Genomic DNA, 27,597 nt, shown 5'->3' on the forward strand with positions numbered 1-27,597 from the left:
TACATGAAAGCAAAGTGAATGCTGAATAATTGAGCATTCCCTACCTGTGTTACAGGTCATTGGAGTTCTCTGAGCTATCACTGCAACTTATTAAGATTCTCATGTCCACCCACTATATTCTCTCCAAGACAAACTTACGAGCTTACATTACAAGACACGGGATGGGGGGGTGCCCAAACTCCCCCAGTGACATCTCCACATAGTAACACTAGTGGGTGCCCGGACAACCAATGTAAAACTTAAAAATTGAAGAAAAACATCCTGTTTGTAAACTCTAACAGAGGTGTCACTGTCATCCACTGCCTGCCTTCTATACCTACCCAGAACATACAGAATCTGGATGGGGGGAACCCACCACTTGTCAGTTCATTCACACTGGGACACTGGTAGGTGCCCAGTTCCTAGGCCTTGCACACAAAGTAAAGAAAACAATCCTGTTTGCAAACCACATGAGCAATTTCACAGTGAATATGCAAAAGCTATCCATCTATCCAATTATGAAGTTCGCACCAAAAGGAAGCATTTCTTCTAGCTGTAATTTTTCTCCCATCCCACTGACCTCCAGCTGTTAGACCTACTTGCTTGTTATGGTACCAGTCATCCCCACTGGCTAGCTCAGTGTCACTTATCTGGTGAGACCCTCCTCAATGGTGGAATCACCTTTCATATCCTCATACTGGCTTAGGCAATGGGGTGAAGAAATCCACTAGAAATGACCACCAGCTACAATACTGAAGGTGTCTAACATCTATCTCAATTACTCCTCACCCTGGAGATTACATTGCATAGGGCATGATGACATTGCAAGCTTACATGTGCCCATCAGTCATGAACTGCGGTGGTGGTGCTGCAGTAGTGTTGTCGCCTCATAGTAAGACGTTGTCCTGTTCGATTCTGAGCTAAAGCGTCTTCTGTGTGGAGACATGCGTGAATGGGCTTACCTTTGTTGAAGGTTGTGTGTCAGGGCTGGCAACTCGGCACATAAAAATATACTGCCAATCATTAGCAGACCTGAGTTCTGTTGTGGCGACCCCTAACCAGGAAAAGCCGAAAGACACAACAACATGTGCCCATCAGTCATACAAACCTATAACTGCCAAAACTTGCTGCAGCAACCACAATACAAAACACTCCAATCCAGGAAAAATGATTTAATAATATTATGATTGTTAAGTGCTTTCATTCATACATACAAAACTTCTGCAGAACAAATCATAAAATTTAATACAAGCCAGCATTTAAAAATCCAGTCATACATCATGTGACAAAATTAGTATGATACTGAGCATACCAAATTCTGGTATTGGATTCTACAACTGAAGCACACAGATTCATAACTAATCCATCTATATCCAATCTAAAATTAAAAAAGGCTATTTTTTCAAAAAAACATCCATCATTGTCACCACACCCCTAAATCACTGCTTTCAGCATGAACCCACTAGCCCATCCCTAACCACTACACCTACAGTCAGGTACCTATTGTATATTCAAGTCCTGGAAGGGCAAGTTACAGAACTTTGAGGAATTAAGTGTGATTGGAGAGAGGGGAGTATATATATATATATATATATATATATATATGTGTGTGTGTGTGTGTGTGTGTGTGTGTGTGTAGTAAGTCTAAAATTGCTGTATATTGAAGAATTCTCCTTCTTTGCAGTACAGTGAGCTCACAGTTACTATATATAAGTGATAAGAGGTGGGGAATGCAGCACTCACACTGTGTTGGTGCAAGGGGGAGGCAAATGCTTTTACCATGTAACAGTGAGTTTTGCATTTCTTTCTTTTACCTGCAGGATCTCCATTATTTGTAGTAGTGGGGCTCTCATTGTTGACTCTCTGTCTTCTGTTAGGATGCTCATACAGTCTACATCTGTAGGGTCCTCTTACTTTCCAGAACTACAGGCATAACTTCACTCATTAGGAGACAACTACAAACTGGGGCAAAGGCAATTTCAACTGCACATTTCAACTGAAGTTCAGTTTATGTCATTTAACATATTGTTCAACTTTCATGATGTCTTGGGGCCAGAATCTCAACATATCATCTCTGGCCCCAAATCATAAGCCATGGCACGGTTATTGCACAATTCTGTCCAGAAAGGTGATTTTATACACCAACAATAAAGTCCCCCTTTGAGAAGAATTGCACAATAACATCACTGCATTTCATGAATCAATATCAAAAACACATCTCAGGCTTTTAACAACACTGTTTCGTAATAATTTTATTACAAAACATGATATGCGGGATCTCTTTTGTACACACCTTACTGCAGTGCTGCTGCACAGAATGCTTTAACATACAAATTAAATTAAACTGGCCAATAGCAATTTTATCACCACTCTTTAAAATTTTAGAAAAATGTGTGCATAAACAAATCCTCGACTACCTACTACAAGACTTACCCCAACTCAACACTGTTTCCACCCAAAACAAAGCACACAAAGCACATCTACAACCCTTATATCCTTATCAACACCATCTCCCTGGTTAGGGATCCTAACAAACTAGTGTCTTGCCTGTTCCTTGATCTCTCTAAAGCATTCAACATAGTCTCTCACCCTCTGTTGTTGGTTAAACTCTCTGACCTTAATTCTTCCACTTCAACTACTTCCTGGTTCTTTGTTTACCTCTATGAGCAACAGCAATCTGTAAAATGACTCTCTACTCTCTCTCCTGCACTTCCTATTAAGATGGGAGTTCCCCAAGGATCAATGACATTACCCAAAAATCCTTCATATCCATCGAAAACTGGCTCACAAAGAATCAGTTAATCCTAAATCCTAATAAGACTAAACTCTTGTTTTTCCTACCTAAAACCCCAAGCCTCTTCAAATCTACTTTCTCTACCTTATCTCTCAAAAACACTCCAGTCACAGTTAAATCTAACACTAAGCTTCTCATAGTCATGATAGATGACCAACTCAAATTTGACCTTCATATACATAACTGCATCAAAAAAAAAAACATCAAAGACTTGGTCTTTTTTACAGAAATAAAACATACTATCAAATGAAGCCAAAGTCTCCCTCTCCCATGCCTACCTTCTCCCAGGTCTATTTTACAACTCACAAATCCTCACCAACCTTCAGAACTGTCTCTTAACTAAATTACCAACTATCTATAATAATGTTGCCAGATTCGCTGCTAATCAGCTTTATAAATCTCATCACTGTCTTTCTCTTAAATGCTTGAACTGGTTAGAATTTCCCCAGCAACTACTTCTCTCTCAGCTTCAAATTGTTCATTCCAACCTGTATCTGCCCTTCTTCTGTTCCCACATTTCCTCACTTGTCTCCCTCTACTCCTCTCCCAGGACTCTCCACAGCACTGACAAAAATTTACTTCAAATTTACAAGCCAAAAATCAAAATTGGACAAAACCTCTATAGTGTCTCCCCAGCCCTTTCTTGGAACAAACTCCCCATGGATATCAGAATTATTAAGCAACCTAAACAATTCAAAACTACAACCAAGCACTTTCGAAGAAGCACCTGGATCTGCAAATGCAAACACCCTCCTTAACTATCTACTTTTACCTCTTGTCCCCCTTTTTATTCTCTTCCTCTTTCAACAACCCTAATCTGTTGAAACTAACTTGCACATAGCTTAGACTAACTTTCTACTCATATATGCTTCTGTCTTTACTATTGTTTTACTACATATCTAGAGGCTAATGCTTTCAGACATTACTCTTGTATGTTGCTATGACAGTTATATTCTTTGTAGCTGTGTTCTTGACAATGACTTTATTATTTATATCTTTATATATTACCTTATTTCCTTAACATTATAAATTGTTAACTACAAACGTATCTTTTTGAAACATTGTACTATACTTTGCACATGTGTTAACTGTGAAGCTTTTCTCCTCAGGCTTCTGCTGAAAAGGGGCAGCAGCTCAGTCGGACTAACCAGGTCAACAAATATAAAATAAATAAATAATAAATACTACAACTCATGCTACCATAAATAACACTTAAATGATGTACACATTTACTTGCTATTGGTATGTCTGTATAAGGATAAAAATGTGTTGGGTGGTAATATGTCTGTAAAATGGAACATTTCCCCCCAGGCCTCCACTAAAAAGGGGGATTGCCCAGTCAACCATTCACAGTAAACAAATGCCAATAAATAAATAAAACAAAGCCTTAATATGAGCATTGTGAAACTTTGGCCACAAGCTGTTGATGGTTGTCAGCTTACGGAACATGCATAGAATTTGGAAAACGCTCATTCAGTTTTTTTGAAAATTTTCATTTTTTAAAGCTATCTGGAGTTCCACATTATGAATAATGGCACTGTTCTTATGTAAATCTGTCCTGGAAGGTGATTTTGCTTGCCAAATATAAAACTGCTATTTGAAATGAATTTGCAAGATATTACTTCCATAGTTCAACAGGTGTACTATGATCCCCAAAGATGCATAGTAGAAAAATGTTGACAAAGTTATTGACAATTGCCTGCCTTAAATCTGGTAAATGTTTTCCTATAATATCTACAGTTTTAAACATTTTGTTCCTATATTTTCAGTATTCCATTAAGGGGGACCGACTTAACTTCCACTACAACCATGACCCATGACTCACTCGTAAGGACAAAATTTCAGAAATAAACTTTGTATTTCATAAAGTGGGATGCTAAGATTACTTTTTTTAAGAAAACGTGCCCTTAAAGTCAATAACTTTGCCACTTTGTCATATAACTTCAGTTGTCATCATGTAGTGGATATAGCACTAACACATGCTTTTCTAAAAGTGCAATACGTTTTTGCTAGGAAATGGACAGATCTTCATACCCACATTACTGTGGCAGTACCGCATTTACACGAAAATAAGCAGACACAAGGCTTTGCCTCCCAGGTCCATGTTAGTTGTGATTCAAAGTTTAATAAATATGTAAAGCGTGATACTACTGAAAATATGAGGTGCATTTAATCAGATGCATGCATATTGTAATAATGCATACATCTCAGGACTTAACACAGCTGTAATATTAGATAATAACACAGCTCTAACCCCCTTCAAGGGAAGAGGCTTAACACTGGACAATCTGACACCTTTCTGCCAACCCAACTCCATTCCCACGCCGGGCTACCAGGTTCACTCAGCTAAGTCCAGGAACTGCACAAATGGCAGGCTGAATAGTGCACCAGCTTCACATCTCAAAAGAATGATTTGAATTAGACAACTGATAACTATGAAAAAATAATAATGTTATAAGAAGTAAGAGTAGTCATTTCTAGACAGTGAGCAACTCCACTGAGATTGAATGGTTACGCATTTTCAAGGACACCCTACAAATATAAAATGGCATACCCAAATCCTGCTAATACACAGTCTTACGGCCTATGTCTTTACATCTTAGTGGTGTACTGAGGAAACATAAATGTTAAAAAATCTATTGTAACAGATGGAAGAAATGTGAATGCTGCCTTGCGCAACCAGCTAAGTTAGTTTCCTTCTTTAATTTCTCCAAATCGTTTGGGTTTCTAATACCATGATGGGAATGAACCCTATTCCTAAGTCAAAGTACGATTAAAGTTCATGAAATTAGTATTGTTTCACTCTTTGATATCAACCAAAACTGCTCTTCACAGCACCACAATGTGCCCAGTAATCACTCCTTCTGCACTTTGTACGGAGTTACATGTATTGGTAGCATATCAAAATATGACTGTAGACTCTTTTTTTATAAGACCCCTTGCTCCTACTACTATTGGAACTTTCTGGATATCTTTCTTCCACATTGCTCTCATTTCTGCTTGCAAATCCTGATATTTTATGACTTTGTGTCTCTTTGTACGCAAGACACTGTAGTCAATGGGTTTGGCAATTTTAATGATTGATGCTACTTTTGTTTTCTTTTCTTGGACCAGTATATATCCGGTTTTCTAGCATCTATGTTTTGAACTGTTGGCAATGGATGATCCCATGTGATGTACGCCATCATTTTCTGTGATGCTTTGTGGCTCCTGTTTCCAGTGTTTTTCAGCCAAGCTAATACCATAATGTTTTCACAATCCCCAGTGCAGCAGTCTCGCCACATTATTACGCCTTTCAGAATACAGTCCTTCTGCCATTAGTATGTCGCAACCAGCAACGAGGTGTGCAGCTGTTTCCAATTCTGTTTTGCAAAACCTACATTTGTCTGTTTCTCCCACATGTACAATGCACTTTGTAAACCAGCTTGTACGTAGTATCTTGTGCCACCAATATTAATCTTTCATCTCTTGGTTTGAATTTGCCTCTCATTAACCATTCCTGTGTTCGCTCCTGATCAACATGAGGTTCTTCCAGATGTTTTCTATACTTGCAACTATATTTATGCATTTTTCACATTTCTTGCTTTCTCATCTGGTCCTTCACCTTATATTCTTTATTTTGTTTTTTGGCACATTCAGTTGCTGCCTGGTTTTTATCTACGTCTGGTTTGATTTCCATTCCTGCTTGACGCAGATAAGCTTCAGCTAGATTAAGCAGAGAAGTCATCTTATATTTATTCTCCTCATATTTCAAAACTTTCACTATATTTGGGTCTTGTGAGGTCAGCAGATATGTGTGGAGTTCCACAACTGCAGATCTATACATGTAATCAATTTCAAAGAGGCCCATCCCTCCTTCAGAACGGGAAATATATAAGCTTGGTAAGCACTCATTTTTATAAATCATTTGGTGAGCATGAAGCATCCTTCTTGTTTTACTATCTAATCTATGAACAAACACCAAGGTTCCATGTAGACAGACAAAATAACTTCTTTAATCACAAAAATAATAACAATTCCAACTGCATGAGCGCTTTCATCTGCCCAAAGCAGACTTCTTCAGAATACTGAATCAATGGTGCCTCTAGCTTTTATACAATTTTTTGTAAAACTAATTATTCAATAATTAACTGGTTCAACCAATGAATTTCAACAGTTAAAAGCTTAGGTAATTTAAAACACTTTTAAGGCATGAATTAACCCTTTGTTACCATATAAATTATTCTTAGAAACTACCATGCTAAAGTGCAACTGTGCCATGGGGTAATATGCAAACACCCAGTAATAAATATATTATTTTTTACCAAATGTAAACAGAATTTAAAAAATTAAAATTAAACAGAAGTGAATATAATGTTTTGGGGAGTAGCAATAGGAATAGTAAAATATGTTATTTGTTAAAATTTATAAAATATGTATATATTAAAATGTTGTAAAATGTATGTTGTGAGAAATAATAAAATATTTAATGTTCAGTGAAACAACTACAGTAATCACCACTCATGTCCGTTCTGTCATTAGATGTAAACGGTCACCAAGGATCTTCACCTACTATGGTGGTTTGACTATGTGTTTAGTCAGTGTTAAGGTCGTAATAAAAAAGTCATAGAACCATACTAATCTAAATTAAGAAATCAAATGTCCTGTATAAATCTTCAGGATGTGGTCTTATTGTAACTCGGGGTATAGAAAAGACTTACGATGTTAAAAAATTAATTAAACTGAAGTAGCTTTGTCTATTAATATTGCTTTGATGTTAATATATTCATTAAGACCCGGTAAAATGTTTGACCTTAGTCTCAACTGCCACTTTATCTCCCTCTGTAATAAAAGATTTTTACTATCTAATCTACCCAACACGTTTTGGGGCCAGTCAGTCACTCCAAAACTGTAAGTTAGGACAGGAAGAGCAAACTGGTTTATAGCTTGGATTTTGTTCCTAGATGTCAGTACTGTTTTCAGGATTAATTTAAGTCTTCTAAAGTATTCCTTACGAAGTTTTATTCTCATTTGTTCATGTTTTATTGTTGATCCTTCATTAATTCCCAAATATTTATACACTCCTTCTTGCTCAAGTTCTTTTATATCACATTCTTGTCCCAAACTGATGTTTTCTTGGTGTTGCAGTTTTCCTGATTTAAAGGTTGCTTTTGCACATTTATCAAGACCAAATGACATTCTTATATCATCTGAAAAAGTTTTGACAACTTGCAGTTGTGTTTTCAGTTCCTCATCTGATGAGCTATACCATTTTAAATCATGGACAAAGAGAAGATGAGAAGTCTTTACACTTTGTTGTTTTTTAGAAGCCAAATTACAGTCATGGCCTAAGATGTTAAGTAGACAGCTTAATAGGTTAAGGGCTAGACAGAATAGCAGTGGTGACAAAGAGTCACCTTGGAATATCCTCCTTTTAATTTTTATCCCTGGGATAATAATTTGTCCTTCCAATGTAGGTGACACAGTGACACAGCAGATGGCATTGTTGCCTCATGGCAACAGGTTCAATTCTCAGCTGTGGTGCCTTATGTGCAGAGTCTGCATAGCCCTCATAGGTTCATAGGTGTTTACTAGGCTAACAACCTCAAGGGCCTTTTTAAGCCTAGCCATGCATCCCAAATGTCTGACAAGTTCTGATACACTTGTTAAGTGTAAGCATGGGCCTAGGAGCAGGGCTGGTGTTAGCTTTTTGGGGGCCCCCAGCAAATGTTAAGTTGGGGGCCCTAGATACTTTCAGCGTAAGTATCACCCTGTCACTGCCACCCCCCTCTAAACAACCTTTTAGTTCATGCTGCAAAGTTTTAGGAGTAGTATGCACAGAGTGACCTGTAGCTACAATGCTGTTATATAATACCACACTGTGTAGCCCCATCACACAAAAGGGCATTCACAGTGAATGGCATTTAGCTGCAGCAATGATAAATTATAACAACTTTATGTACAGTGCTGGACTTAAGTGAAATGGTACCCTAGGCACTGTCTACTGTTTCAGCATCCCCACCTCCTCCCAAACACACACACATATCCTCAAATGTTCCACTGTGCTCCCCCCATCTTGGAGTCCCCATACTATACATATTACTTTTTTCTTCCTTTTTTCACATTTTGCCTTACTCTTCAGCTTTTTCAAGAATTAATGACTTTAAAATGCACTTCAGACCATACACAAAGTTTTTTTTTGACTGCAGTAAAGGAGCAGGTTTTTATCTTTGGTTCCAGTCTCTGTGCAGAGCTTTTATATCACTCAATCAGAACTGTAAATTCCATTACAAATACACTAATTTATATTAGTAACCATTTATATCTATTTATAAATGTATGCATTAGTAACCATATATGAATTATGTGTATCCTTTGTATTGTAAATTGGAACATGTGTTCTGAGAGACAGCCTTACAAGACTATCTGCAAATATACAGAGCTGAGTATAGTTTTCTTTATTATAGAGTTTAATTGTTGCTTAGATATCTGTTGTCTCACTGTTCTGAGAGTCTGATCTGCAAATATACAGAGCTAAGTATATTTTTTTGGTTTTACAGTTTATACTGTTAGTGGTTGCTTAAATCTCTGCTGAAACTGTCTTCCCACCCCCACCCCCATTTTCTGCCTTGTCTTCAGCTGATATAACTGTTTTTTATAGCTTGTGTGTTACCTAACTCAAGGTTACCTTAATTTGACCTGTTAATAACAGCCCGCATTTAAATTGGAACCTGTGTTCTGAGAGACAGCCTTACAAGACTATCTGCAAATATACAGAGCTGAGTATAGTTTTCTTTATTATAGAGTTTAATTGTTGCTTAGATATCTGTTGTCTCACTGTTCTGAGAGTCTGATCTGCAAATATACAGAGCTGAGTATATTTTTTGGTTTTATAGTTTATACTATTAGTGGTTGCTCAAATCTCTGCTGAAACTGTCTTCCCACCCCCACCCCCATTTTCTGCCTTGTCTTCAGCTGATATAACTGTTTTTATAGCTTGTGTGTTACCTAACTCAAGGTTCCCTTAATTTGACTTGTTAATAACAGCCTGCATTTAAATTTGAACCTGTGTTCTGAGAGACAGCCTTACAAGACTATCTGAAAATATACAGAGCTGAGTATAGTTTTCTTTATTATAGAGTTTAATTGTTGTTTAGATATCTGTTGTCACACTGTTCTGAGAGTCTGATCTGCAAATATACAGAGCTGAGTATATTTTTTTGGTTTTATAGTTTATACTATTAGTGGTTGCTCAAATCTCTGCTGAAACTGTCTTCCCCACCCCAACTCCCTGTTTTTGGTTTGTAGTTTAAATTTGGTGGCTTTTGCAGTGCCCGCCCCACTGTAGATTTGATCTAGGACACTCCCCCAGTCCCATCTCTTTACCGCATTCTACCTAATAAACCCTTTCTGCGCTTGCTTTTAGTCCTTTTTAATTTAATTGCATTTTTCAAACTGTGTGGTCTAATATTGCTACATACTCAATTGTGCTAGCATGCACTACATGTGAATTGTTTTTACTACTGTTTTTGCTACTTTTCTGTAAAAAAAAAACTGCAAGCCTGTTTCCTACCTTTCCTGTAACTAGTGTTCCAGATACAGATTTGCTGTATCCAGGACTGTTTGTAAGCTTCTGAGCCCCCCAAGCCTTTCTGTGTTGGAGGGAAGCCTTCTAGCTTATCAGTGGGAGTGGTAAGCATTAGGTAACCTGTCTACCACATAAGGAGTGGTTCTGGCCCAGAATTTGTAATTATTGGCCATTTGGGCAATCTTCCATCTCTCTCAACTTTCTGATTTGAAAGCCTGCATTTGCACTTGTTTATGTCCTGTAACTCGTCTAGTGCAGATACAGATTCTTAGTTTTAGCACTTAAATTTGCTTATTCATACTCAGCACTTGTTCAGAACTTGTAAGCACTAAATAAGCTACTAATTACTATAGCACTCAATCTTCCTCATTACCTAAAGGAAAACAGTCTTTGTACTTACTTTTCTCACTGGCGTTGAGAAAAACAGCTCTTGTACTCACTTTCCTCACTTATCTAGAGGAAAATAGTTTTTTATTCAGGCATGTCCAAGGGTCAGCTCCCAGTGTTCTCCCCTGTCTATCTGATGAATCTGGGCATCTTGAGGTAATGTAGAAATTGCCTTATGTACACAGACAACCCTCTCCTCCTACCACCCAACACTACAACCTGTGAGAGATGCACTTATATAGCCAAACTGGAGGTAAAGCTGTCACCAACCAAGACTGAACCTGACAGTCATGAGGAGAAGGTAAACATTTGCACCACACCACACTCATCACATAGTCTCACTACGTCTACACCACCAAAATCCACACATAGAAACTCAAAAACATTCACAGAGGCTCTCAATAATAATCTGCCTAAGCAATAGAGACCTCCAAAGCAGAAACACAAGCAACCTCCATCCCCCAACACAACCCAAATGACACATAGCCCACAGATTCAGTGTGCCACTCAAACACAGCCAATAAGGCAAAACAACATACCCAACACACTAGTCATAGGTGACTCTATAGTCAGGCACACTGATGTCCCACTCACCAGGCTAAACAAGGAGAAGGTTACTGTCAGCTGCCTGTTGGGTGCCAGGATCCGCCACATAACCCATGCACTCAGGTCACTCCACAACAAGTACAAATATGACTCTGTCATTGTCCATGTTGGTGTGAATGACCTGAGATGTACCTCCCTGGACTACATGAAGAGACATGGAAGAGCTCTGCGATCTTGTAGCCCAGGCAGGTATGACCCTAGCCCAGAGTAGCATTCTGCCATCGCCCAGAATGATACCGCAGTACAAGGACAAAATGATTGATTTCAACAATTGGCTAAGCTTCTGGTGTCATTCAAAGGGGATCCAGTATCTGTCTGCTTGGGATGACATGGTCGACAGACCACGATGCTTTGCCACAGATGGCCTGCACCTGTCTCCCCTAGGATTCCGGATACTGGCTAAGGCTCTTGCTGCCCCTATAGTGCCTTTTTAGGCAGGGTTCAAGTAACAAATTCACCACCATAACAGGAACAGGCAAGCAAAAACTGATGGTAATGCTATTCAATGCTAGAAGTCTAAATTTCAAAATGCACTCACTCGATGCACTCCTTAAAATGGAGAACATCGATATCTGTGCAGTGACTGAGACCTGGTTCAAGGCTCCAGAGAGCACCCCTGCACTACCAGGCTATAACTCATACCACACTTTTCGGCCATCTAACCTGGACCGAAACACCAAAGGTGGGGGTGTGTCCATATTCATTAAGGATATCCACACCTCCAGGCTAGTTGCTCAGCATAATGCATACGAGGTTATCCAAGTGCAACTAACTCTTGGCAAAACTGCAATCCAAATTGTAGCTTGCTACAGATCCCCCACCATGCCCCAGGATTCCCACTCCACTTTTCTTGATGTACTGGAAAATATTAGGGTTCAACCAAACCCTAATAATGGGCAACTTCAACTACCCCACCATTAACTAGGAAAACTACTCATGTACTAACTCCTTAGTGCAACGCTTTCTGGAATTCATAAACTCCAATGCCCTAGATCAACTTATCCACACCCCCACCAGGGGCAACAATATCCTAGACCTAGTCATTACCAACATGAGTGACCGGTGTTCCACACCTGAAGTCAACTCCTCGTTGGTCCGATCCGACCATACGCTAATCACCCTTGATATCCACATCCCACCCCCACCCCCCATTAAGGAAACCACAGTAAGAAATTTCTCCAAAGCCAACTTCATGCTTCTTAAGACAGAAGTAGTGAACTTCATGACACCCATGCAGATGGACAATACAGTTACAACTGCTGAATCCTACACAAATGCGCTCTATAAGCACCTACATGAGTGCATGGATCGTGCTATCCCAAACAGAACCAAGATGCTATCCTCCAAAAAAAGGAAGCCAATCTGGTGGTCCCCTGCCATAAACAAACTGTACAACAGAAGGAAGAAACTGTTGCAAAAGAGTAAAATCCCATGAGTGGAGGAGCTCCCTGGTCAGCCTCAGTAAGAAGCTGAGATCCCTTATAAGATCCTCCAAAGCTAGCTATGAAAATAAAATTGCCACTAATTCCAAGGACAACCACAAAGCATTCTATAGCTATGTCAAGAATCTCAATGGCAACACCCAGATCTGCTCTGAGTTACAGCACAAAGGCATGAAAATTACAGAACCAACTGATATTGCCAACATCCTGGCAGATAGGTTCAGTGCTAACTTTACCCCCTCACCCCCTAAAGGGCCCATATCTATACAGGAAGAATGCAGAGTCCCTGTAATCACAACTATGCAGGTGAAAGCTGCACTCTCTAAAGCCAAAACACAGCATCCATGGGACCGGACAACATCCCAGGCTGCGTTTTACATGAACTTCAGAATGAACTGGCTCCCCACTTAAGCACCATGTTCAATAATAGCCTCGCATCAGGCTTTGTGCCCACTGAATGGTGCACAGCAACAGTTATCCCACTCCACAAAGGGAGAACCACCACTGATCCCGGGAACTATAGACCTATTAGCCTGATGAGCCTGGTCTGCAAAGCCATGGAACGTATCATCACGGAACTCATAAACAAAGACATTGGTAACCTCCAAACTCTGGATCCCACCCATTTCGGGTTTGTGAAAGGCATATCATGCCTCCTGAACCTGATCGACTTCTTTGAGGCAGTCACCAAAGCCGTAGATGAGGGTAAAGTGGTTCACAAAGCCTATCTTGACCTCGCCAAGGCTTTCGACATCATCCCCTATTCTGGAATTATAGCTAAACTCAATAAACTAGGCATAAATCTCTACATCACAAGATGGGTTGCCAACTGGCTCACTGATAGAACCCACACTGTAAAAGTTGCAGACTCCAAATCTGACCTCAAACCAGTGACAAGTGGAGTACCACAGGGTTCCATCCTGGGACCGCTCCTGTTTGGTATCTACTTCTCTGAAGTACAGGCTAACACAGAAGGCCTCTGGCTAACGAAGTTCTTCACAGATGACTGCAAACTAGGAGCCATAGTCAAGTCCCCAAATGATGTGAACATCCTACAGAAGGGTCTCTCTGAGACAGATGCCTGGTGTCAGAGCCATGGCCTCAAGCCCAGTGCCAAAAAGCGCAGTGTCATCCCCTTTGGTAAAAACTCTGTACCCATGAACTACCACATAGGCAGCAGTCTACTTAACACCAAATGCGTGATAAGAGACCTTGGGACCCAGGTGGACAGTAGTCTCTCCTTTGATAGTCACATCACCACAGTAGTCAGGAAGTCCTTCTACATGGCACACCTCATCATAAAAGGGTTGTCATCCAGGAAAAGAGAGGTCATCGTTACCCTCTACTCATCACTCATTAGACCCATTATAGAGTACAACGCCCCTTTTGGAATGTACCTCACAAGACATCTGCAGCAGCTGGAAAGGCCACAGAAGTACCTCACAAAGAGGATTACTGGACTCAAACAAATGCCCTACACTGACCGCCTCAAAAAACTCCAGCTTTACTTCGTAGCATATCGCCTACTCAGAGGTGATCTCTGCCTAACATATAAAGCTATGTCAAACTCAGAACTGTTGGACATGCTACACCTAAAGAAATCCCAATCCCTCCGAGCTACATGCTCTAGGGACCTAAACCTTGTCACCACAATAAACAGGACATGCTGGAGGGATAGATTCCTATCCCAGAGACTTCCCATACTCTGGAACAGGCTACCCATCTATGTCAAGCAAAGTTCTTCATTAGCACTCTTCAAGAAAAATCTTGATGAGTGGATGGGAAATAGGAAATACACCCCGGGGATCACTTCTGTGTCTCTGCTCGTCAGTGGCACAGGAAAATAACTTTCTTGGGTGGCGTAAGCCAGGGAACCTTGTTGGCTAGGCTTGCGTATGCCCTTGGGCCGATAGCCTAGTACCTACCTATGAACCTATGAACATCTTATTGTACAATGTGCTGTTTTGTTGAATGTGGAGCTTTTCTCCTTGGGCCTCGGCTGAAAAGGGACTTGTGTCCAGTCGGACTTTCCCGGTAACCAAATATAAACTAGAGCAAACAAATAAATAATACTGTGCAAGCCATAAAAATAGTATCCAACATTTCTAGAAGTGTTGTTCAGAGAATAGCATATACTTATTATAGATGTTTAGCACAGTTTTGTTTTCTTTTTAATATATGATTATTTTAGCAAAGTGCATTTATTTGTGTACAGTTAATAAAGTTTTACCTTAAAGTGGATGAATTGGGAGTAATCCATCACTCCTGTTCAGCTTGTGACAAATGCATACAACTTATTTTCTGTAATTATAAAATTCTTATTGTTACTTGATGCAACTTAAGAACTGAACTGCAGCAGAGCCTAAGATTACTGCATATATTCTTTGTTCAATCTCACAGGACACGGTTACTCCTTGTCAGTTCCAGGAAAATTATAGGCTTAGCTGTCCCTTGTAAATCCTGTGGAGGAACTTGCTTTGTGGCTTCTGAAGCCAAGTCTGACATTATGCCAGAAGTTGAATAAACCGTCTGGTGACATATTTACCAAATTGTTTGTCAACTTTGTAAAAGACGAATGTCAAACAGGGTCTCCACACCCTCATTTTAGCACCAGAAGCTGATATTGAGATTAATATTTATTTAATTAATTATTTGTTTATTTTATATTTGTTTACTAGGAAAGTCCGACTGGACAAAAAAAGTCCATTTTCAGCAGTGGCCTGGTGAGAAACATGCCACTTACAAAAAACAAGCAATCCAATAAAAGTCCATACATATCAAAGTAAAATATACAACAACACAAAACAACAAGAATAGATAATGTAAAACAGAGATTACATTTCAAGATTAATGAAACAGAAGTAAAGTTGTTATGATTTCTTTTTATCCTGGAGTATATTCAGAAGAGTAAGTATGTAACAAAAACAATAAAAAGTCACATTTGTGTATAAATAAGCTGTTTAAAACTTGGTTATTAACCTGGGTCAGAGCAGGAGTATAACCATGTACTAGAGAAGTAGGGTTTGAGAAGTTTTTTGAAGTCTTTTATGCCGTTTGTGGACCTTATATTTAGAGGCAAGGAATTCCAGATTTTTGCAATGCTGTTTGAGTAAAGGGAATCCCAGGCAGCATTTTTTCCATTTGGTTATATTTATTAATGATTTGTTACTGGAACGTAATAACTGGTTGAGCAGTGAATTAGTATGTTTTGTAGAGATTAGTAAAGTATTTGATGGGCCATAGTAAGTTGGTTGAGGGTTAGCAGATTGGATAATTTAACCAAGAGAGCTGCCTTAAGGGTCAGGCAATGATCTACTAGTTGAATAATTTGCAAACTTTCCGATTTTTGTTATAACTGGCATCAGGCTTACTTGGATCAGATTTCTTTAGGTTGACAAGAATGGGGGATGCATAAAGGAGGGTGGAGACAAGATGGGCTCTTGCAATGATGCCCCTTGTATTATTGGTTAGGTATTTCTTATTTCTGTATAAGGTACCAAGCTTCTTGTGTACTTTTTATTGTTTGGGCTATGTGCATGTCAAATTTCATGTTGTGATCTATGATAACTCCGAGCAGTTTGGTTTAGGGGACTGGAGTAATGATAGTATTGCTAGTTGAGGTAATTTTGAATGGATGGATGGGGTCAGTGGCTCTTGTGGGATGAAACAGCATCAGTTTAGTTTTATTAGGGCAGAGTGTAAGCTGTGCATTTGTTAGCCAAGATTCAGCTGCAGTGAATGCCTCCTGAATTAAGTTTGAAGTTATAGGAGTGATGGAGCAGAACATATTAGGGTTGAGCCATTTTCATATTGAACCAAGATGGGATGTAGAGCGGCAGAATGAAGGTTATTAGTAAATATAGTAAAAAGAAGAGGGCCTAGGATAGATCCTTGTGAAACACCCAATGTAACAGCTAGAAGAGAAGAGAGAAAGATTTTGCCATTTTACAGCCTGTTGATGACTGGTTATAGTTCTGGAAGCACGCAAGTGTGGAATGGCTTAGTTTAACTTCAGAAAGTGCATTTAAGTGTTTGTTATGAAATACAGTATCAAAGGCCTTTGAAAGATGGAGAAAGAGCGAAACAAGTTTGCCTTTGTTCAGGTGATGGTTAACAGTGTTAGTAAAGCTCATGAGGGCTGTGGTAGTGGTGTGATTTAGCTGGAATTCATACTGAGTATCAGCTATAGTCCTTTGATTTGGCTGGAACTCATGCTGAGTATTGGCTATAGTGCTGTGATTCAGCTGGAATCCATGCTGAGTATCAGTTGTAGTGCTGTTGGAACCCATGCTGAGTATCAGCTGTAGTGCTGTGATTCAGCTGGAATCCATGCTGAGTATCAGATGTAGTGCTGTGATTCAGCTGGAATCCATGCTGAGTATCAACTGTAGTGCTGTGATTTGGCTGGAATCCATGCTGAGTATCAGCTGTAGTGCTGTGATTCAGCTGGAATCCATGCTGAGTATCAGCTGTAGCGCTGTGATTCAGCTGGAATCCATGCTGAGTATCAGCTGTAGTGCTGTGATTTGGCTGGAATCCATGCTGAGTATTAGCTATAGTGCTGTGATTCAGCTGGAATCCATGCTGTTTGCATGTATTGTAACATTAAACTGCCAGATACTGTAGCATGCAGTATTGTTGTTGCTGGTTTGTGTTGTGTGTACATGTGCGTGGTGTGAGTTTTGATGTGGAATTTTCAGGGTAGTCATTTAAGGGACCCTTATGTTAAACTCTTGTGTACTACTGCACAGTCCAGTTCATAAACAGTTACTGAAGCTGCACAGTACCTCAGCGGTTTTGGCCGGTGAATGAGTGAGTCCAAATGAGGAAACTAACATGTCAGTAGCACAGTGATTCATAAGCTTGCGGACTGCTTTCCAAGTAACACAGCTTCAAATATTCATAAGAATAATTTTGATAACCACTCCAAGAACTGTGAGACACAAATGTAAGTAGTCAGGCTGTGTCCCCAGGTTTAGACTGCTGGGCAGTGAGACATTTCTCTGTGGACCATTTGGTTGGGGACATGAGGCTGAAATGAAATTCAACTGCCGAGGCATATGGCTGTTGCAGATTCACTGTGGGCACAGAGAGGCATACAATGCCATCATAGCTCTGTTCTTGTTCATAGGTTCATAGGTTGGTACTAGGCTATCGGCCCTAGGGCCTATGCAAGCCTAGCCATAACAATTCCCTGGATATTTCTTCCCACAATATTTATTTCTCTGGACCCCTGTCTAACAGGGTGACTGACATGATCTCCGGGGTGAATTTCCTATCTCCCATCCAATCATCAAGGTTCCTTTTGAAGAGGGCCAATGAGGCGCTCTGCTTAACATGTATGGGCAGTCTATTCCATAGTATGGGGAGTCTCTGGGTCAGGAACCTATCCCTCCAGCATGCTTTGTTCATTGTGATGACAAGGTTTAGATCCCTGGAGCGTGTGGCTCTGAGGGATTGGGATTTCTTTAAGTGGAGCATGTCCAACAGCTCAGGGTTTGACATGGCCTTGTATGTTAAGCAGAGATCACCTCTGAGTAGACGATATGCCACAGAGTACAGCTGGAGTTTTTTAAGATGGTCAGCGTATGGCATCTGCTTTAGGTCTGTGATTCTTTTAGTGAGTAATTTCTGTGGCCTTTCCAGCTGTTGCAGATGTCCTGTGAGGTACATACCAAACGGGGCATTGTACTCTATAATGGGTCTAATGAGGGATGAGTACAGTGGGACAATGACCTCCTTTTTTCTGGATGAAAAGCCCTTAGTGATGAGGTGTGCCACATAGAAGGATTTCCTGACTGTTGTGGCGATGTGGTTATCGAAAGTGAGACCTCTGTCCACCTGTGTCCCTAAGTCTCTCATCACACTTTCGATGTTTAGTGTCCTGCCACCTATGTGGTAATTCATGGCTACATGTTTTTTACCAAAGGGGATAACTATACATTTCTTGGCATTAAGCTTGAGCCCATGGCTCTGGCATGAGTCATCTGTTTCTGTAAGGCCTTTTTGGAGAATATCCACATAATTTGGGGATTCAATAATGGCTCCCAGTTTTGTACATTAGACACACTTGTACATTTTTCAGTGCTTACCAACTTACTTATTTTAGGCCACGGTTTTGCAGCGGTTAGCGTTGCTGCCTCACAGCAAGAGGTTCTCTGGTTCGACTCTCGGCTGGGGTGCCTTCTGTGTGGAGTCTGCATGTCCTCCCTGTGGTCACGTGGGTTTTGTCCGGGTGCTCCAGTTTCCTCCCACATCCCAAAGACATGCTGTAGGTGGACTGGACACTCCAAATTGGCCCTAGGTGTGTGTGTGTGTGTGTGTATGTGTGTGTGTGTGTGTGTGTGTGTGTGTGTGTGTGTGTGTGTGTGTGTGTGTACACCTTCTGTAGAAGGTTGGGAGCCGGACTGGCAACTCGACACCATAAAACTCCACTGCCAATCATGAGTGGACAGGTGATCCGCTGTGGTGACACCTAACTGGGAAAAAGCTGAAAGAAGACGACTTTAAAATGCACTTCAAACCATATACAAAGTTGTTTTTTTTTTTAATTTTTCCACAATCTCTTCACCAGCAATGGCTTGAACAGAAATTATGATTAAGGAAAGAAATCCATTGCTGCTGTTCAGCTTCAGTTTTCCTTGCATCCTTTCAACCTACCTATCCTGATCATGACAGCACAGTAAAAACTATTTAGGAAAGAACTCACTTAAGCCAGTGCCCCCAGAAGCTACTGGGTTATAGATGCTCTAGTATACACTTTTAGAGCATTCCCCATCCTTTTCATCCAACAGTGGTCTAAACAAAAATCAAGAGTAGGAAAAGAATTTCAGCCTTTTTTTTTTCCTTTCAAGGGAGACATAAGTTGTGCCTAAGGCTTAATGTTCAAAGCTGACAAAATAGTAGCTCACAGTAAACTAACAAGACAATTGTTGTGAGGATATACAGGTCCTATCTGGAAATACTGCCTACCTCCCCAAAAGACAGTCACTGCCTGTACATACCTCTGGTGTTAGACTGGGATGAAAGCAAAGGTTCAAACTGCCACACCCATGTATTTCAAGTGACTGCTGTCATACATATACACAGCATGCCTCTTCATTTCTCACCCCTAAACCTCAAAGACAGCCACCTGTAAACATGCCTGATATGTGATTTGGAAGAAAAGTTAATTACTATATTCTACTTTGTTGCTCCTAGACAGTACACTGACCCTAGACAAGCTATATTAACCTACATTTTACACCTCTGAGGTCTGTGAGAAAAGTACAAGAAACAATGACCGCACTGTCCCCAGCCCAAACACAAGCTATAATGACCTCCTGTGCACACCTTTAAGGTTTAACTGTGATGAAAATTAAAGTAGTAATAATCACACATTCTCCATCCCCCCAAGCATAACCTGCCGCACCCTTCTGTACACTCACGCACATATCTCAGCAAGTCTGGTTTTAGCATGGGTGCGATTGAGAGCAGATGTCATGATCAACTTTATCCTAACAGGGTCATATCACAACCCTGTTCAGATTAAACAGAATAATCAGGAAATTAGTATATTTTTTCTCATTTTTTCCACAACCAGCAGCAGCTTTTGTGGAGCCCCCAGACAGTCAAGGATGACTAAGGTGGCCCCTGCAGCCACGAGTATTAACATGTACCTAAAATGGCTATGTTATTAGTTTTAGTGAAGAGAACGTCCACCAGAAGGGTTAAACTAAGCCAGGGGCACTATGTCAATGGTAAAACATATTAAATGGCATTATGAAGCCTATTACTTGATAAAACACTATAACCAGAGATATCTTTGAATTTTTAGAGGAAATATAAACAAAAGTTATTATTACCCACCTGGTTTATTAATTATACACGACTGCTGTACTAAACTTTGTTGGTTTGACAGACATGTTACAAAATATCAAGATAAGATAACGTGCTGTGGTTGGGCCCCCCCCCAAGAAACAGGGTCCCTCAGCGACTGCAGGCTTCGCTGGTGCCTAAAGTTGGCTATGCCTGGGAGATGAACCATTTAAAGGTTGCCTGTGTCCATTAGAGACATAGGTGTCAAACCAGGAATGAATTTCTGGTTTCCCATCCGATTGTCCAAGTTGCACTTGAATTAGGTTAGGGAGGAACTCTGCTTCACATGGATGGGGAGCCTGTTCCATAGACACGGTATTCATAGGTTCATAGGTAGGTACTAGGCTATCGGCCCTAGGGCCCATACAAGCCTAGCCAAAAAATGTACCCTGGCTTTCGCCACCCAAGAAAATTATTTTCCTGTGCCCCTGTCAAGCAGAGCCACAGAAGTGATCCTCGGGGTGAATTTCCCATTTCCCATCCAATCATCAAGATTTTTCTTGAAGAGTGCTAATGAAGAGCTCTGTTTGACATAGATAGGTAGTCTGTTCTAGAGTATAGGAAGTCTCTGGGACAAGAATCTATCCCTCCAGCATGTTCTGTTTATTGTGGTGACAAGGTTAAGGTCCCTAGAGCATGTAGCTCGGAGGGATTGGGATTTCTTTAAGTGGAGCATGTCCAACAGCTCTGGGTTTGACATAGCTTTGTATGTTAGGCAGAGATCGCCCCTGAGTAGGCGATATGCAATGGAGTAAAGCTGTAGTTTTTTGAGACGGTCTGCATAGGGAATATGTTTGAGGCCAGTAATCCTCTTTGTGAGGTATTTCTGTGGTCTTTCCAGTTGTTGTAGATGTCTTGTGAGGTACATACCAAAAGGGGCGTTGTACTCTATAATGGGTCTAATGAGTGATGAGTAGAGGAACAATGACCTCTTCTTCTGGATGAGAATCCTTTTGTGATGAGATGAGCCACGTAGAAGGATTTCCTGACCACTGTGGCGATGTGATTATCAAAGGAGAGACTACTGTCCACCTGTGTCCCAAGGTCTCTTATCACATTTTTGGCATTACGTAGACTACCAGCTATGTGGTAGTTCATGGGTACAGAGTTTTTACCAAAGGGGATGACAATACACTTTTTGGCATTGAGCTTCAGGCCATGGCTTTGACACCAGGTATCTGTCTCATTGAGGCCCTTTTGTAGTTTGTCCACATCGTTAGGAGTTTTGATTATGGCTCCTAGTTTGCAGTCATCTGCAAACTTTGTTAATAAAGACCTTCTGTGTTGGCCTGCACTTCAGAGAAGTAGATACCAAACAGGAGAGGACCCAGGACTGAACTCTGTGGTACTCCACTTGTCACTGGTCTGATGTTGGATTTGGAATCCGCTACTTTCACAGTGTGGGTTCTGTCCATGAGCCAGTTGGCAACCCATCTTGTGACATAGGGATTTATACCTAGTTTAGTGAGCTTATCTATAATTCCAGAGTGGGGGATGGTGTTGAAAGCCTTGGCGAGATCTAGATAAGCTGTGTGAACCATTTTACCCTGATCTATGGCTTTGGTGACTGCATCAAAGAAGTCAATCAGGTTTAGGGAGACATGATCTGCCTTTTACAAATCCAAACTGTGTAGGGTCCAGAGTTTGGAGATTACCAATGTCTTTGTTTATGAGTTCCATGATGATACGTTCCATGGCCTTGCAGACCAGCCTCGTCAGGCTAATGGGGCGGTAGTTCCCAGAGTCCGTCATGGCTCCCCCTTTGTGGAGTGGGATAACTGTCGCGGTGCGCCATTCAGTGGGTACAAAGCCTGAGGTGAGGCTATGATTGAACATGGTACTTAGGTAGGGTGCCAGTTCATTCTGTAGTTCATGTAGAACGCAGCCTGGGGTATTGTCAGGTCCCATGGATGCTGTGTTCTTGGCTTTGGAGAGTGAGTTTTTTACCTGTGCAGCTGTGATTATAGGAACTTTGCATTCTTCAGGTATAGAGATGGGCCCTCTAGGTGGTGAGAGGGGGGTAAAGTTAGCACTGAACCTATATGCTAGAATGTTGGCAATATCAGTTGGTTCTGTATATTTAGTGCCATTATGCTGTAACTCAGAGCAGATCTGAGTGTTCCCATTTAGATTCTTGACATAGCTATAGAATGTTTTGTGGTTGTCTTTAGAGTCAGTGGCAATTTTGTTTTCGTAACTAGCTTTGGAGGATTTTATGAGGGATCTCAGCTTCGTACTGAGGTTGACCAGGGAGTTCCTCCAGTCATGGGATTTTACTCTTTTTTGCAACAGTTTCTTTCTTCTGTTGTGGAATTTGTTTATGGCAGAGGTCCACCGGATTGGCTTCCTTTTTTAGAGGATAACATCTTGGTTCTATTAGGGATAGCATGATCCATACACTCGTGTAAGTGCTTATAAAGTGCATTTGTGTAGGATTCGGCAGTCATACCTCTATTGTCCGTCTGCATGGGTGTCATGAAGTTTGCCACTTCTGTCTTAAGAAGTGTGAAGTTGGCTTTTGAGAAGTTTTTTACGATGGTTTCCCTAATTGGGGCTGGGGGTGGGATGTGGATGTCTAGGCTGATTAGCTTGTGGTCGGATCTGACTAACGAGGAATTGACCTCTGGTGTGGAACACCAGTTTCCCATGTTGGTAATGACCAGGTCTAGGATATTGCTGCCCCTGGTGGGGGTGTGAATAAGTTGATCCAAGGTGTTGGAATTTATGAATTCTAGAAAACGTTGAGCAAAAGAGTTGGTACATGAGTATTTTTCCCAGTTAATGGTGGGGTAGTTGAAATCGCCCATTATTAGGGTGTTGGGTTGTACCCTAATACTTTCCAGTGTATCAAGAAATGAGGAGTGTGAATCCTGGGGCATGGTGGGGGGGGTCTGTAGCAAGCTACAATTTGGATTGTGGTCTTGCCCAGAGTTAGTTGCACTTGGATAATCTCAAATGCATTATGCTGTGCAACTAGCCTGGAGGTGTGGATATCCTTAAAGAATATGGACATGCTTCCACCTTTAGTGCTTCTTTCTGGGTTAGGTGGCCGAAAGGTCTGGTATGAATTGAAGCCTGGTAATGCAGGGGTGCTCTCTGGAGCTTTGAACCAGGTCTCTGTCACTGCACAGATGTCAATGTTCTCCATTTTAAGGAGTGCCTCGAGTGAGTGCATTTTGAGGTTTAGACTTCTAGCATTGAGTAGCATTACCCTCAAATTTTGCTTGCTTGTACCTCTTACGGTGGTGAATTTGTCATTTGAACCTTGCCTAAAAAAGGCACTATAGGGGTTGCAAGAGTCTTAGCCAGTATCCGGAATCCTAAGGGCGACAGGTGCAGGCCATCTCTGGCAAAGCATCGTTGACTGTCAATCATGTCGTCCCAGGCAGACAAATACTGGATCCCCTTAGAATGACACCAGAAGCTTAGCCAATTGTTGAAGTCAATCATTTTGTCCTTGTACTGTGATATCATTCTGGGTGATGGCAGGATGCTACTCAGGGTTAGGGTCATACCTGCCTGGGATACAAGATCGGAGAGCTCCTCCATGTCTCTTTTCATGTAGTCCAGGGAGGTACGTCTCAGGTCATTCACACCAACATGGACAATGACAGTGTCATATTTGTACTTATTGTGGAGTGACCTGAGTGCATGCGTTATGTGGCGGATCCTGGCACCTGACAGGCAGCTGACAGTAACTTTCTCCTTGTTTCGTCTAGTGAGTGGAACATCAGTGTGCCTGACTATAGAGTCACCTATGACTAGAGTGTTGGGTACGTTGTTATGCCTTATGGGCTGTGGTTGAGTGGCACACTGAGTTTGTGGGCTATGTGTCATTTGGGTTGTGTTGGGGAGTGGAGTCTGCTTGCATTTATGCTTTGGATGTCCCTGATGCTTGGGCAGGTTTTTATTGAGAGCCTCCACGAATGTAGGTGTGTGTTTTGTGTTTCTATATGTGTATTTTGGTGGTGCAGGTTTTGAGGGACTATGTGATGAGTGTGGTGCGGTGCAAGTGTTTACCTTCTCCTCTTGACTGTCTAGTCCAGTCTTGGATGAAGAGAGCTTTGCTTCCAGTTTGGCTATATAAGTGCATCTCTCACAGGTTGTAGTGTTGGGTGGTAGGAGAAGAGGGTTGTCTGTGTACATGAGGCAATTGCTGCATTGCCCCAAGATGCCCAGATTCATCAGGTAGACAGGAGAAATCACTGGGAGCTGACCCTTAGACATGCCTGGATAAGTGCTTATTTATTAAGTACTAAAAACTGCTTTCCACTAGACAAGTGAGAAAAGTTGAGTGCTGTAGTAATTTGCAGCTTATGTACTGCTTACAATGTGTTCTGAACAAGTGCTGAGATCAAAGAAAAAGATCTGAGTGCTGAAACTAGAAAACTGGCTAGTTATTACAAAAAAAACTAAGCTAGAAGGCTTCCCTCCAATACAGAAGGGCTTCGGGGCTCAGAAGCCTACAAATAGTCTATACCACTTAACAGGAAAGGCAGGAAACAAGCTTAATTTTTTTTTTCTGTTTCCCAGATGCTCTCTTTGTACACAGTAGGAGTGCCTGAAATCAGAATATGATCTCACTGCACTCAGTTGAGTGAGCAAATGAGATGGGCCCAGAAGGAGTATCCAAACACAAATTTACAAGAGGGGCGGATATTCTCTGGGAGACATACCTATCTATTCAGCAGGTCATATTTATATCACAGGCAAGGCTTAAGTCTTTAGAACGGGTAATGGTCTTTAGAACTGTGTTGCTGTTGTCCCTGTGTTTGCATGAGTTTCCTTCTGCTGCTCCAACATTCCTATGACACACAATATATGGGCTGGACAGTCTAAACTGGCCATAGGTGTGAGTATGCATGCAAGTGTGTGGTATGGAAGAAAACCATGGCAGGGCTAGCTACCCAGCTTTGTGAACCTTGGCTCTAGATGATTGTCACTGTTAAAGTGACACACCATGTGCAAAAATGGGAAAAAAGGGTCTGTGGGTGGATAGTTGTCTATGGGGCTATATAATACTGAACAAGCAAGATTTGAAGGTTTTTTTTTCCTTTTCTTACTTTTCAAGATATTAAAAAAATGATACATACCAATTAAGAGAATTATGATCGGGTGAGTCTCCAATCATAATTATTACGTGTTTGCCACTCCATGTCCAGTACAAATAAGTTGGTTCTGATTCGAGAGTCCCCGTCCCGATCATTATTCTTTCTCTCTGTACTACAGGGGGACGGTGTTGGAGAGCAATGTGTTATACAGCTTTGCATAACTTTCAACTTCGCTCGCCGCTCCAAACTGTAGATCCCAGCGTCTCATAAAAACGGGCAAAATGTAGCACACTAGTTCACTGTAAAGTTAAAATGTCTTACTTTACAATTATAAAACATTGATGTAATGAATCAGAATAATTAATTATAAATATTAACACCGAAGGTGTTACAAGCTCTTTCATTTTCGACCTGCGAGGAACACGGATCTTCATGAAGGAAAGCGCCTTTGAAAACTTTCGCCACTGTGCTGTGCTCCAGCGCGAGAGAAGAGATTAAACGGGCACGTCTTCTCCTGATTGTGGAGCGTAAAACCGCGCGGCTCTGTGCACTACTCATTCATTACATTCTCTCAAACCTCTCGCCCAAAAAGGGATAGATTTAAAACATTGTTCCAACATGCATAGAAAGTAGCTAGATTGACATTTTTTGTATTATTATATATTTTCTGAAGGATATGAAATCTGAAAATGACTGTCACTATTCAGTATTATTTAGTGACTTCAAGCCTCTATGATTTGCCTGAAAAGCACACATTTTATGAGGAACAGACCAAAAATAAGAGGCAAAAATCTGGACGGCTGAGAGATATCTATCCCAGTCTGAGTCTGAACTGAACAGCTCATAAAAAGCGATACATGTTTGGAACTATACGTAATAAAATAAATAACTATGTTGACTGTTTTGTTAATTTCGTTTTTTTTTTAATCTTATTTAGAAGTCAGAAAAAAACTTACCTTGCTGACACAAACGATAGAATGTAAACTAGCAGTACCTTGAAAACATAATATTACAAAATAAAAGAGATTCTTAAAACATATATACGTACATATATCAGTTCAATAAAATGTGAGCTGAGCTTAACGCCGTCGCTAGTACTATTTCTGATGCAACTCCAATTAACTTTCGTTATATGCACAATCCAAGTGCTTATATACCACAGTAAATTCCCTAACGTCCAGCCTTTCGCCGATTCGGAAAACTGGTTTCGTTTCCAGCTGAATGACGACATCTCAAAACCGAAACCTTCCGGTGCCATACATCTCAACCTCTTTGCGCTAGAAATATAGACAAAGCTCGACAAAATAGGGGGACAAAGGCTCAAAAATAGGGACCATATCTCTCAACCTCTTAGAGCAAGAAATCTGGACAAAGCCATAAATAAAAGTGGGACAAAGGCCCAAAAATACGGACATTTTTTAAATATTGCTCTTACAAACTTAGAAAGCTGATAGAATGACAGGTTTTGCAGTAAGATTAATTTTCTGAAGGGTAGGAGGTCTGAAACTCAAATGTCTGTCATTGTTTTCTAACTTCATTCTTTAATGATTTGCCATTAATTTGACAGAAAAAATAATTTTATGAAAAATGGACTAAAAATCTTGACATTCTGCAAAATTCTTATCATAGCAGTTGACAGCAGGGCCGGTGCAAGAATGTGGGGGCCCCCAGCAAGGCTCAAGTTGGGGGCCCTACTCAGGAGAATATCAAGTGTGACCACATTGCCATCACACCCGCTTCCCTGTCAAGCTCATCCAGCACCATTTAGCCACTATTGTGTCACTACATTCAGATCATTAAGAATTGATGTGCCAAGGTACATCTTGGCATTTAGCACCAGTGTTACATTACGAAAAATCCATGTACCACAGCAAGGTAGCGACTCACAGGTGCACACACTGGCTGGGATTTAGT

At 40.8% G+C, this 27,597-nt stretch overlaps 1 protein-coding gene across 1 annotated transcript in view; it reads right to left on the reverse strand.

The window, feature by feature from the left end:
* The window catches only part of LOC122787397, a 71,105-nt gene extending 44,238 nt beyond the window's left edge, over positions 1-26,867 (reverse strand). The window contains exon 1 of the mRNA XM_044054092.1: positions 26,732-26,867. The gene's annotated coding sequence lies outside the window, so the exon portion shown is untranslated. The remainder of the gene's footprint in view (positions 1-26,731) is intronic.
* Between the last annotated feature and the right edge of the window lie 730 nt (positions 26,868-27,597).

Source organism: Protopterus annectens, chromosome 13.part0 (genome assembly GCF_019279795.1).
Source record: "Protopterus annectens isolate FY-2018-M chromosome 13.part0, PAN1.0, whole genome shotgun sequence".
NCBI classification, from domain to species: domain Eukaryota; kingdom Metazoa; phylum Chordata; order Ceratodontiformes; family Protopteridae; genus Protopterus; species Protopterus annectens.